Genomic DNA, 12,153 nt, shown 5'->3' with positions numbered 1-12,153 from the left:
CATATTTGACTCTTTCAGGCTACGGAAGAGAAGTCCCGTTTGCGGTACTAAAGCTAACAGCGACAGCAAGACGACAGTTCTCATGTTTCTTTAAATCACAGGGTTTAGTCCAAGGTCATTTAAGAGAATAATAATAAAATAATCATGTAATGATCTGTGGGTATTTTCCAGTAACTAAAGATTGGGCATTATTTAATATCGCTCTGTTACTGACTATCCCTCAGTTTAGGACTTAAATGGAAGATAAAATCTATCCTAATCCCGTTAGGCACCGGCTGGTTCAAGGTCTGACTTTGCTAATACTTGTGACTAACAGCGCTTCTGAGCTGAGCGGTTCGGGACAGCCATTGCTATTTGTGCAGAGTTATGGTCTTGCTATTACGAAGACCCATTGCATATTTAAGTTTACTATTTTCCATGTGTATCTGGCAGGTGAAATTGCCGAGCAATCTCGTTTAACTCTGGTGTCTGTTAACCACCGCTTCTTTGCTTGATTGGTTTTTTTTTCCTTCTATTCATGTGTTTCGGAGGAAATTATTTCTCATCTTAATCCAGTTTCTTCATACCAGGTTTGGCCTTGAAAATAAAGCACTTAAGTTGTCCACTTGCTACTTTATAGAAGTTTAAGAGTGACAGGGGCTAGCCACTTTGAGCTCTAGTCATGCTGACCTGGAAGAAATGCCTTGGTTTAACTGAGCTGAGCCTTACAAATCTGTACAGCTCAATCAGCGTTTTCCTTTTAGTAATAAACAATCTCTAGCAACTTCTCAAATTAAAATTTTAATGAAAAGTATAGCAGAGTGGGCTGAAGTCTTACGTGTGCTGGAAAAAGATCTATGAATGCGGTCTAAATGGGATCATGTAAAATAATCATTAATTATTAATTATCAGCGGAGAGCATCTGAATTTGCTGGGATTCAGGAAAGCGGTTGTTAGGCAGGGATGCTATGGGGCACCTTTATCTGGATAGATCAAGTTCTTCATTTCCATGAAATCTCCCTGGAAGTGTTTAGGCATAGGTGTAAAACCTGTTGTGGCTGGTTTTTCTGTTGTGCTGAGGCCACCGTTGGTTTTGCTCTTTTACTCCTTTAACTTCAGGAGTTAAACCAAGCCGCTCAAGTGTTAAAACTCGAGGGGTACCCCTTTTGGCGGCGCCCTGGGTGCGTGCTGCCCTGGCATTACTGCGAAACGCCTTCACAGTCAGATGACTTGATCAGCTATCAGAGCTGAGGATTCCTAAATGTCATCCTGTAATGTCTAATTAAGGTTGCAGTTTGAAGACATCATGTACTTTAATTGAAAACTGTAAGAGTAATCTATGCCATTTTTTTCTGTTAAATTAGTAGTGTGGACCATTAGCAGATGGTTAGCGAGACGCTGTTATTAATGAAAACATCCCACCGCCTGCAATCCAGCCGCTTGTCGCCATGCACAACACGGAGAAACAAGACGTACATCTCCCCAACCAAATGCGCTTTCCACTCCGTGGCTTTATTCTCCTGCGGTGCCAATTAGCGGTCCCAGGGCTGCCATTGCACCTCTTTTGCAAGATTTAAACTCTGCAGAGGTGTTTTCTGCTGGGTGAGGCTGGGTGAAGGAGCTGGCAGCAGCCAGCAGGCTGCGGGTCATCTTCTGCTCTCTGGCAAAGCAAGGGAAAGCAAGAAACACTTTGAGCCCCCAAAATTGTGGGGGTTTTTTCATCTGTCAGGGTGATAAACCAGGTGGTCTGGCTTAAGCTATTTAATGATATTTTCACGGGTATAAATAAATGCCTCTGCTGTGTGTGAGCATGCACCGCATTAATAGGGGTGAGCTCTGCCCCTCCATCCCCACATCCTTGTGGGTGAATGTCACTGGGTTGTGTTCGCCAGTCCCAGGTTTTGGTGACGAGTCTTTTGTTCCCCCTTTACGTTTTCTCTCTCCCTCTCCCCTCTCTTACTGCTTTGCCGCTTCCCAGGGGAACAAGCAGCAGCAGTGGAGACTGGGGAAAGCCGGAATATTTATCACTCTCTCCTGCGCAGAGGCTCTAAAACAGCTTCTGCAAAATAAATCTCCTTTAAGACCCTTCCAGAGCGGGGTTTGGCTTATTGCTCCAGGAATAAAGAAAAGCCTTTTCTTCCCCAGGCAACTAGCTGGGACCCACAGTGGTGACGGCTCGGGGAGCCGGCACGTCCTGGCAACTTGTGGTTTTTCTGTCTGCCAGAAAAGGGATATTTAAAAAACAGCCATTTGCTGAGGGAGCTGTGGTGGTGGAGCACAGGGTGAAGCAGAGCATCCTTGCATAGGTGCCATCAGGCAGCTGATGGAGAAGGGCATCCCCAGGGCAAGAGCATCACTCTGGGATGGAGGATGCTCCGAGGGAGGAGCGTCAGGGATGCAGGGATCCACGTTTCCCAACAGCGCCTTGTCTTTGCGGAGGAGGAATGTGCATCGGCTCCGAGGAGATTAAGTTTGAGTCCCGACGAGGCAGGGACCTCGTTACAAAGCGGATCTCTGCCTCCTGAGGGTGCTGAGGAAACGGGGACTGATGCCGGTTTTCCACGCAGGGGACAGAGGCGTAGCAGAGGTTTTGTGCACAGCAGCCCCCGTCGGTACCACCTCCCTCTCCCAGGGCAGGGAGCCCCTCGGCGCAGCGGTGACTGTAAACGATTCAATTAGTTAGCTGCAGATACTGATAATAAAACCTGGCTTCCATCTAATTAGATAGAACGTTAGTTGCTGTACCCTTACTCAATTAGAAAAATAAATTTTAAATGAAGTTTTAATTTATTTTTGTCTTTAATTCCGTCATGATGGAAGAGGCAATGTAGTAACTGGAAAGCTTGCTTTCAGGTACCTTGCATCAGACACCAAACGAAGGAAGGCCGCGCTGCCCCGCTTCTCCCCCCTGGGAATTTTTGGGGGCAATTAGAGTGAGTCCTGCCAAAGTGCGGCTGCTGCTGTGAGACTGGGCGGGTTTTTGCAAGAAAATTCATGGCACGCTTTGGAAAACCAAGTCCAGCCTGACAACCTACTCTGGCTTGTCTTGGCAAAATGCAACACCAGGAAACCTCTATCCCATCGGCCTCCAGCTTGTATCGCTAATGCAGGTTGTCAGTAAAACCGTGCTGATATTTGGGTTTATCCCCCTTCTCAGCTTCAGAGTGTGCAGACCAAGATTTTTGCTTTAGAAAGTTGCAGATAGGTAACACTTCAATACCAAAAAAAAAAGAAAAAGCACTACCTGCAAAAGGAAATAAAACATTTTGCTTAAAAGTTTTTTGTTGTTGACAGGTATTTGTCAACCCGACAGCAGCCTGACTTGCATTTCTCTGCTGGCTACTCAAAAGCTTTGTTTGCTTTTCTCTTGCTTCTGATTTCTCCCCAGCTCACTAAGCGATGTCCCTTTTGACGCTGTAGTGCTATTTTAGGCCAAACAACTGGACGAATGAAATGGTATTGTAATTTTTGTTCCAGTGATGCTAAACAAGGTAGTGAGAACTTGCTCTGTATGGCTTTCAGATCAGTTTGTATTTGTGATACTCGGAATATTAATGGCTTTGAGAGTGGGGATGGCTAGAAAATGAAAACGGCTTGATCCCAGCTGAGAAGATGCTACACAATCAACATGAATTTGTATTTTCATTTCAGAGTGGAAGGACAATAAGGAAGTGATGGGCTGGAATTTGTCTTTATAGCAGCAAAGACGTGGAGATTTCCTAAGAGAATAAATGTGCTTGCTTAAGAGATTGCAACTTTATTAGCTCTGTGGTATAAATCCAGAGATATGTACAAACTCTCCTGCTTTCTCTGAGAACATGCATATATTTCAGGCTTATTAATTTGGATGCATATAATTCATACAAAGTAATAACTTGAAATTCAGACTTTTCTTGAAATTCAGACTTTTCTTTTAAAAAAAAAAAAAAAAAAAAAAAAAAAAAAAAAAAAAAAAAAAAAAAAAAAAAAAAAAAAAAAAAAAAAAAAAAAAAAAAAAACCCAAACCTAATGATTTATTACTTTGAGACAAGATAGGTGGCCTAAGCTACCTGGCATGGGGAATCTTGTTTGGGTTCCAATTTCTCCTTCTCTTTTGAGAGGTCAGGTGGGAATTCCTGATACCCTCGCAACGATGCAGAGATGACCTGGAGGGGGGTCGAGCTGAGAGTGAGCTACTGCTCAAATCCATGGCTTTAGACAGCCCCTTGGTACCGTCCCTACGACAATAATCCCGATTAGCTTGTGCTAAGGAGTGCCTGCACTCGGGGTTTTGGGTCAGAAGCCGTACAGGATTATTGCCCGCCGACTCTGTCAAGTGACGCCTCTGTGCTTGCAGTCCTGCTCTCTCTGTAGCTCGTGTCTCTATTAGCACATGAAGCCAAGCTGACATGAGCATTAGCTCACCCCGGAGCACGCTGTGCTGCTTGGGGCGCTTCCGTGGCACGCTCGCAGGGCACTGCCTGTTCTCCCCACACCTTTGCTGGGGGGCAGGATGCTCCGTCCAACACCATGGGCGGGAGGCACGACTACAGCTGCGTCCTAAATGCATACGTCCCATGCAATAGCCTTTCCTTGCATCTCCTCTGGGCTTAGTTCAGATTTAGAGACTGTCTTCTGCCAGGCAGGGGTATTCGTTGCGAATTTCAGAGCCTTTTATAACTTTTTCTTCTTCTTCCAAGCAATGTGTGTGTTCCACTGCAAGTCCTTCAGCTCAGAGCAGAACAGAGTCCGCAGCTTTCTCGCATGTGTGATGGGTAATGGGCCTCTCCGACACTGCTGGTGTGTTGGATCCCTGCCCATCGGTCCATTCTCTGCTCAGTGATGATGTTGTCTTTAGTTCCTGTGCATAAAGAGAAGCATGCTTTACAGAAGCCGCTGTGCAGCAGCGCAATAACGAGCGCTCTGCAGCGAGCTGCTCCCGGCTGCTCCTTGTCCCACACTGCCGGGCTGCAGCGCTGCAGCTCGTCCTTTCCGCGGCAGCTGGGACACGGGAGGTGAGATCAGGTCACCTGCTCTGCTGCAGCTCCGGGTGGTTAATATGTCGTTAAATATTGAAGCGGCCGAGAAGCTGCAGTCACGTAGCATTGGGTGGGAAGCGTGGTGCTGGCTCTCCTGCCACCGCTGCCCCTCGGTCTGGGCCCCTGGCGCAGCACCCTGCGCTGATAACGTCTGCAGTTCATTCCTCTGCTCGGTTCACGCAATACTTAACAGTACAACTGCAGCACAGGGCTGTTGGGGAGAAGCTGGAGGAAGAGTGATGGGAAAAGCTTCGGTGGCAGTCGTCTAGAGACACTATAGCCCACGTGCAGCCTGTCTAATGCAGTTAACTTGGCTTTACAGCTGATGGCTCTGATGCATTTGAACTAATAATCTTAACAAACAGGGGAATGCAAAATAAAAATAAATGTTCATTTCTAGAAAATGCTTTCAGCCTGAGCAACAAAGTATAAATTAAACCACTGAATTATATGACCAAGTTTAGGATAAAACATAACTCGTGTGATTTTAATGTTAAATTATCTAATTGCTTTATGGGGTGCTTCCATTAGCTGATCAAATTAAACCTTTTTTCCTCACCTGTATCTTACAAGCTATGAACGTAGGGCTCAGTCCTGCAGGCTCTCACTTAGGTGGGAAAGCCACGCTCTGAGCGTTGCCGTGAAATCGGCAGGCATAGTCAGAAACAGATCTAGATCTGCACAACTTGCAGTATTTCGAACTTTCTCAGCAATGCTCGCTCAGTTTACTTGCTGATGTTGTTTCCAAAGCTGGGCTTAGAAGGGATGTGGGGCTGGGTGGGACATCCCAGCCAAGGGGCTGCTGGGCTCAGTGCGCAGTACCTTCGCCCACAGAGATGCTCTTGGGTGGCCTTGGGGTCCACCCAATGCCGCTTACCCTGACCGCTGCCTTGGGGGGACTCACCAGCGGCGATGAGTCAGGCGTTTACGGCGAGCATGCACATCCTTTTATTTCCTTCACTTGCTTTGTAATTAAACAGCAAAGCTGAGGACAGAGAGCTGGGTTTCAAAGCCTGGCTCTGTCTTGTCTGACCTTGCTGGTGCCGCGCTGCCTTTTGTTTGTAATCTCGGGCAAGAAGCAATGGAAAAAGGGTTTGATAGGAGACAAAAGCAAACAATAGCCTCACTCCAAAGATACGATGAATGGGATGTAATTGAATTTTTTGGTGAAGACATTGATTTGACCCTGTAAGACACACAGAGTGAATCATTAGGGGAATTAATGCACATTAAAATGCGGGGGTGGGAGTTGGGGGGTGGTTATCAGAGGGCTTTTATTGTGCCTATAGTTTTGTTTTTAATTATTTAATGACTTTGTGTCTTCTAGTGATAAATCTATTTCTTCCCCCTTTTTTCAAAAGGAAAAACGGTGTTGGTGTGACAAAGGGGTACACGCCCCGAGCAGCTGATGAGCACCGGCTCTTCATTAGCAGCCCTGCTCGTGCTCCAAAGCGCAGACAGGCACGCGCTTTAAAAAAGCATCTCTTGCAAACTGGTGATAAAACATCAGCGTTAGTCTGACCACTTTCTTCTGGGCCTTTCAGATTTATTATTCCAATCTGCGTATAGGAAAAGCTCTGTAGGAATTAATTTATTGCAAGAAGCTGTGTGGGATATGGTGTTTGGGAGGAAAATTTCCAGACTTGGGCTGCTTGGGGTGGGTTTGACCCTCGGTTTTCGGAGTGCTGACCGCTCCCAGCTGCAGCGCCGTCTGTGCTGCCTGTGGCTTCAAGACTTCTCAGAAACCTCATCCTTGTATTTTGTGTCTCACAGGTGGTGCTTTCCTCACCACGCCAATGGATTTGAAAAAAAAAAAAAAGCTTTTTTTTTTTTATGACTTGAGCTGCTTGGGCTCGCCCTTAGCTTGGTTTGGACTTTGCTTGGAGGAGCTGCTTGGCTGCGGATTTGTGTGTGCGTGCCACCTGTGTCGTCTCTTCCACAAAAAGCATCTCCTTTCGCTCCTGCCTCCAACCTCGGAGGATCTGCTGCTGTGCATGTGGTACCCGTCTGTTTGCTGCCAACCCTGCATTCTGCGGTTTGCTGGGACTTTCCTGGGTGATGGACACAAAGTTGTATAGTTACAGAAAGCAGAACATTTAAAAAATGGGATTTAAAGGGGGTTTGCTGCTGACAGCAGAGGAGTCTTCCCCAGCCCATCCTTCCCACCCTGGTCTGCATCCCATCCCTGGGACAGGCTTTCTCCATCCAGGCTGCAGGCGCTGACCTGAGGTGTCTCGCTGCTGAGCTCCTCTGCTTCTTGTGCATGGTGCACACAGCTCTCCTATCTATTTCCCTTAGAAAGCCACCATTTCGCTGTTTAGGGTTCACCCTGGTGCCCAGGATGTGCCTTTCACTGGAAACTCGCCTTTTTGCCTGGTTTTGTGTGTGTGTGTTTGCTGCAAGCATCACTGAGCATCACTGAGTCATCTGTTTCTCGTAGTTCTGCTCCAGTTTGAGGTGGCAGACGAGAGATTATTCTCCCAGAGTCTTGGTGCTTATGTAGTGACAGAAGTTGGCACATAGGTGTCAAACTGTAAATAGGCATTTCTGCTCACTTCTCCCCTGCGCAGCATGGGGTTGTGTGGCTGGGATGGTGTTCAGCCACTGTGGCAGAAGCTCTCCTGACACCAAACCTTGTTTGGACTCTGTGTGCCCTGTTTCGGCTCCCCCTGCACCAGCGGCCATGCGAACGGGATCAAGGAGCCGACAGAGGGTAGCTCGCGATGCTGAGCACGACGGCCCCTCCTCGCTGGTGATGCTGAGATGTCCCGGTGAAGGATGAGGTGCTCTGGGTGACAGGGTTGCAGGCAGGCATGGGCAGGGTGAGCAGACGATGCAGGGGTTTTTTTTCCCCGTTTGCATGCCAGTCCTTGTAAATCTGAGTACTTGGGGCACGGAAGGCAGCGTGGAGGATTTGCTGTCTCTCTGCTGTACGTGTTAATTTATAGCGCTGCCGTGAGCTAGATTTTCCTTGTTATCCAAGGTATTTCCTCTGGAGGAGGGAAATCAGGCTGTAATATATCATTAAGCAGAAAGCCTGGGGGAGCTCCTATCCTAGTTGATGCAGATCCTTCTTTTATCCTGTTAGAAGAATTGAATTAAACGTTTTGAGTTGTCTGAAGATCCAGCTTGGAGTCTGGTTGGAGCTGTGGCTTTCCGTACTACCGCAGCAGGGGTAGGAGCTCCCTGGACATCTCAGTAACACGTGCGTGTGTTTCGGTGGGTCGCCCACATACCTGCAGCATCAGTCTGCAGCTTATTCTTTGGTCTGCCCAAATTTGCTGAGCAGGCCCAGGCCAGCAGCATGGAAACAAATGTTCTGCCTCCAAATAGGAGCGTTCCTCCCATCAGCGACAGTTTTGGGACGAAGATTTCGAGCGTGCAGGGTATAGGCTGGCTGGAAGGAGTAAAGTAAACAAGCCTTGGGTAAGACTGATGTTCATTCACCTGAAATACTTTGGTTTTCTGTGCTATAGCAATATGTTTATTCAGCCATGAAAGTTAAAAATTGCTTTATTCTCCTTACGGCAAGTTGATTTTTAGTAGGAATAGGCAAAATCCCATGCTAATCTGAAACCCCCCCAAACCTGCCTATTTTTGCAGGATTTTGAGGATGAATCAGCCGGATCCGCCTCTGCATCAAAGAGATTTGTTTCTGTAAATGCCTGCTCATACAGACCATCCGCCACGAGCGTCCAGGGGACTTGGGTGTTAGAGAGGATGTATAGAGAGCTCCCTCTTCGGCATCCGCTGGTGCTTGTTCCTTGGTATCTCCAAAGCTCGTCTCGCTGTAAGGTGCGAGATGATGCAGATTTGTAATGTACTGAGTCGAGGACATAATGTGGGATGGGTTGGGAATAAAATTCTGCAGACCGCAGCACATTTCGTGGAAATACTGTACTGGCTTAAAAAAAAAAAAGCAGAGATCTTGTTTCATATTTTCTGAAGAATTTTAGTTGCAGAGGATTTTATGGGTTTTTTTTATATATACATGCATAAAATCAGTGGCTGGCTCCTACGCATCGCACCCTGTGTCAAAGCCGTGAGTTAATGCTGCATCAGTGGCTCTTGTGGGGAAAAATGGGCGATGCCTTTGGAGCCCAGTGGACTCCTGGGGCCAGACCTTTTTGGCCATGCAGTGTCCGAATTTTAGCACTTGCATCTGATTCAACTGCAGCTCCTGTAAAAGTGCAAGGTTTGGCATGTTCTCTGGGAAGGTCATGAGTGTAGGTGCTGTGCCATTGACCGGTGTCTTGGTGGAGGGCTGCACCGGGTTATTTTGATATTGAATTTTACGCGACAATTAGCCAGAAATTAAAAAGAGGTGTTTTCGGAGCTTCGTGTCACTGCTCCTCCTCCTGGCTCACGTAGAAGCGGTACCGCTCCCATCATCTGCTGCTACGATAATCATTTAAAAATGCAGTCGGGCTTGGGAAATGAGGGGTGCGGCAGTGGATTCTGGGAGAATTTATTTGCAGTGTAAACATGTTGGTTAGGAGTCATTAATATGACATTCACACAACTCTAATAAAGTACATAACACGGAGATCTGGCACCGCTGCAATACCCAGAGGACATTAAGTATGAGTCTTAAAACCAAGAGTATTGGAAACAAGATATTTTTACGTCTCGTTTGGGAGTAATATAATTGCATTTTGTGGCTCTAGCAGATGCTTGGGCCAGCTGGTTGGAGAGCATTGTGGATTTTTTTAGCTTTGGTACTATACAGCTACAGCCCTTATAGCTACAGCCCTTATATAGAACTACTTTAAAAAAAAAAAAAAAAAAAAAAAAAAAAAAAAAAAAAAAAAAAAAAAAAAAAAAAAAAAAAAAAAAAAAAAAAAAAAAAAAAAAAAAAAAAAAAAAAAAAAAAAAAAAAAAAAAAAAAAAAGGAAAAAATCCTCTCCTGGTCGAAAGACCCATTTCTTGTGTGTGTACCTTCGTGATGGTGCAGCCTGTAGATGCTTCTGTTGCAGTGGCTCTGGAGATTAAACTGCGTGTGATTTTGGGGTCTAATTTGAGGCAATGGAACATTCAAGGCATCTTCACTGACCTTTCTGCATAGCTTTTGCTATTGCAAGTCTCTCGGAGAGGGAGACTCTGGACCCAGCTGGGAGGCAATTTTTGGAAGAGAACCATCAAAAAACTACATATTTCTGAGTATATCTTCATGTGTGTGGGAAAAAGCTTGTTTCCAGCAGCCTGTGGACTGCAGCCCCAGGGGTCCTTGGCCATCTCTAGGTGTTGGGACGTTGCTGATGTGGTGACAGCAGCCGTCGTGGTTAGGGACAGTCATTGGTCCTGCATCTCCGCCGGCGCGGGTCACCCTGGTCTCTCCCGGGGCTGCTGACGATGCTCAGCCTGTCTGCGGTGTGGCCGCCCCACAACCACTCTGGGTTTGTACCAAGGAAATTGATGGGCGGCCATCCCACGTTCGTCAGGCGTATGCACAAGCAGTGTCGTGAATTATCTCGCTGGCGCCGATAATTTCCTGCAAACAAATCGGTTCTGATCTGGAAGTAATCGCCCGTATCATTCCTGCAAGTGGGAGCGATGACTTATGTTGATGTCACCCGCTGGCTTTTTATGGCAATGATTAATAATTCAGTAATTCTCTCTGCAGTGATGCTGTTCTATTTATAAATATTTAATTTAGCTTCCCGTGTCCGTGTTGTCACTGTCCTCCCCTTTGCCTCCTGATGTAACGCCAGGCTTTTGGCGATGCTGCGGTCACCAAAGTTACCAGCAAATTGTCTGTGCTGGAAAATGTTAATGCCTTTCCTTATTTGCATCCCTTCATTACGTTATTTAAGTCTGGCTTTGGCGGCGTGAATACAAACGTTGAGCGAGCGCGCTATTTCAGTCAAAACCTGATTTAAGCTGCAGACCTATCCCAGGGCTGGTGGCTCCTTGTCTCTGTTATAAAACTTGTCTGCTATAAAACTTTCCAGTTTCCAACACAGCCATGCAAATAACTTTTTTTTCTTTCTGCGTTTCTCTTTCAGGAAATTGCAGCTTATTTAATAACGTTTGAAAAGCATGAAGAATGGCTAACAACTTCCCCTAAAACAAGGTAACGTTGCTCATGCTTCAGCACATTGACTCATTCTCACTGATGACTTGACTCGCTAATCAATGCGTCGGCCACCGAGTGAAAACTCCCAGTCATGCTTGATGGCTTGTGACACCAAACTCTCATTAATTGCCTTAATGAGCATTTTATTGAATGAAATCAGATTGATTAAAAATGGAACAGCTGCAATCTTGACAGGTTAAAGTTTTAACCCGATTGTTCAGGATTTAATTGTATTCCTTCAGATGAATGGATTTGAAAGCCTTTGAGCGAGGTTGCAGGCTATTTATCTTGACAGTGCTCCCTACGGCCTCCAACTTTAAATAAAAACGCGCAAAGCCCTCCCCTGTGCTCTGCCTGTTTAACATGCAGTCGCAGGGATTGTTTGCGTTTTGGTGTTTTTCTTGCTGGGGTTAAGTGTTTGATGGCGAGGAGATCCCAAAAAGCCGCATTAACAGACATGTTTGCAGTTTATTATTCAGTAAATGTCATGTCTTATTCGCGCTGCCATAAATGTTTAACTCCTCCGCTCCCCTGGGAACTGATATGTGAAGTTTCGGCTGCCGATGTTTTCCTGCCATTTCGGCTGTGTTCAGGCTCGCAAAGTTTCCGTATGTCTCACTAACACAAAAAACAGCTCTTGCTTTCTAATGTCGTGGGGTTTTTCTTTTTTTTCTGTTTTCCCGATCCACCTCTTCCCTACTGAAAAAGGCAGGGTTTTTGGAGGGAGCCTGCTAGGACCAAGGTGGGAGAAAAGCCTTTTTTAGCATCCCTCATCCCATTGCCATCCGCTGCAGAGACCCGATGCCAGAGGCGTCCTGAGCAGCCTGTTGCTGGGTTTGGCATCGCCTCCCTCTGTAATTAGCAGGGGCAGAAGTTATAGTGAGACGCAAGGACTGGTATTGAACCTAACGAATAGTACAGATTAAGTCCCCGCGTGTTTCATAGCTCCCAGCCGAGGAGAGGACGGAGGTGGAGGAGGGCAGTGCAGCAGCAGTCGGGGCACAGAGAAGACCTGCTTTCCATGAAATACGGGAAAAAATGAGCCATGTAATTTTAGGTTTTTTGGGTTCCCTCCCCCCC

General features: G+C 46.4%; 1 protein-coding gene across 1 annotated transcript in view; it reads left to right on the top strand.

The window, feature by feature from the left end:
- The first annotated feature begins 11,002 nt into the window (after nt 1-11,002).
- CAMTA1 (calmodulin binding transcription activator 1) overlaps nt 11,003-12,153 on the top strand; it is a 250,618-nt gene continuing 249,467 nt past the window's right edge. The window contains exon 1 of the mRNA XM_019470737.1: nt 11,003-11,070. The gene's annotated coding sequence lies outside the window, so the exon portion shown is untranslated. The remainder of the gene's footprint in view (nt 11,071-12,153) is intronic.

This window comes from Aptenodytes forsteri, unplaced genomic scaffold (assembly GCF_000699145.1).
Source record: "Aptenodytes forsteri isolate BGI_AS27 unplaced genomic scaffold, ASM69914v1 Scaffold16, whole genome shotgun sequence".
Classification (NCBI taxonomy): domain Eukaryota; kingdom Metazoa; phylum Chordata; class Aves; order Sphenisciformes; family Spheniscidae; genus Aptenodytes; species Aptenodytes forsteri.
This window is presented reverse-complemented; position numbering and strand designations above follow the sequence as displayed.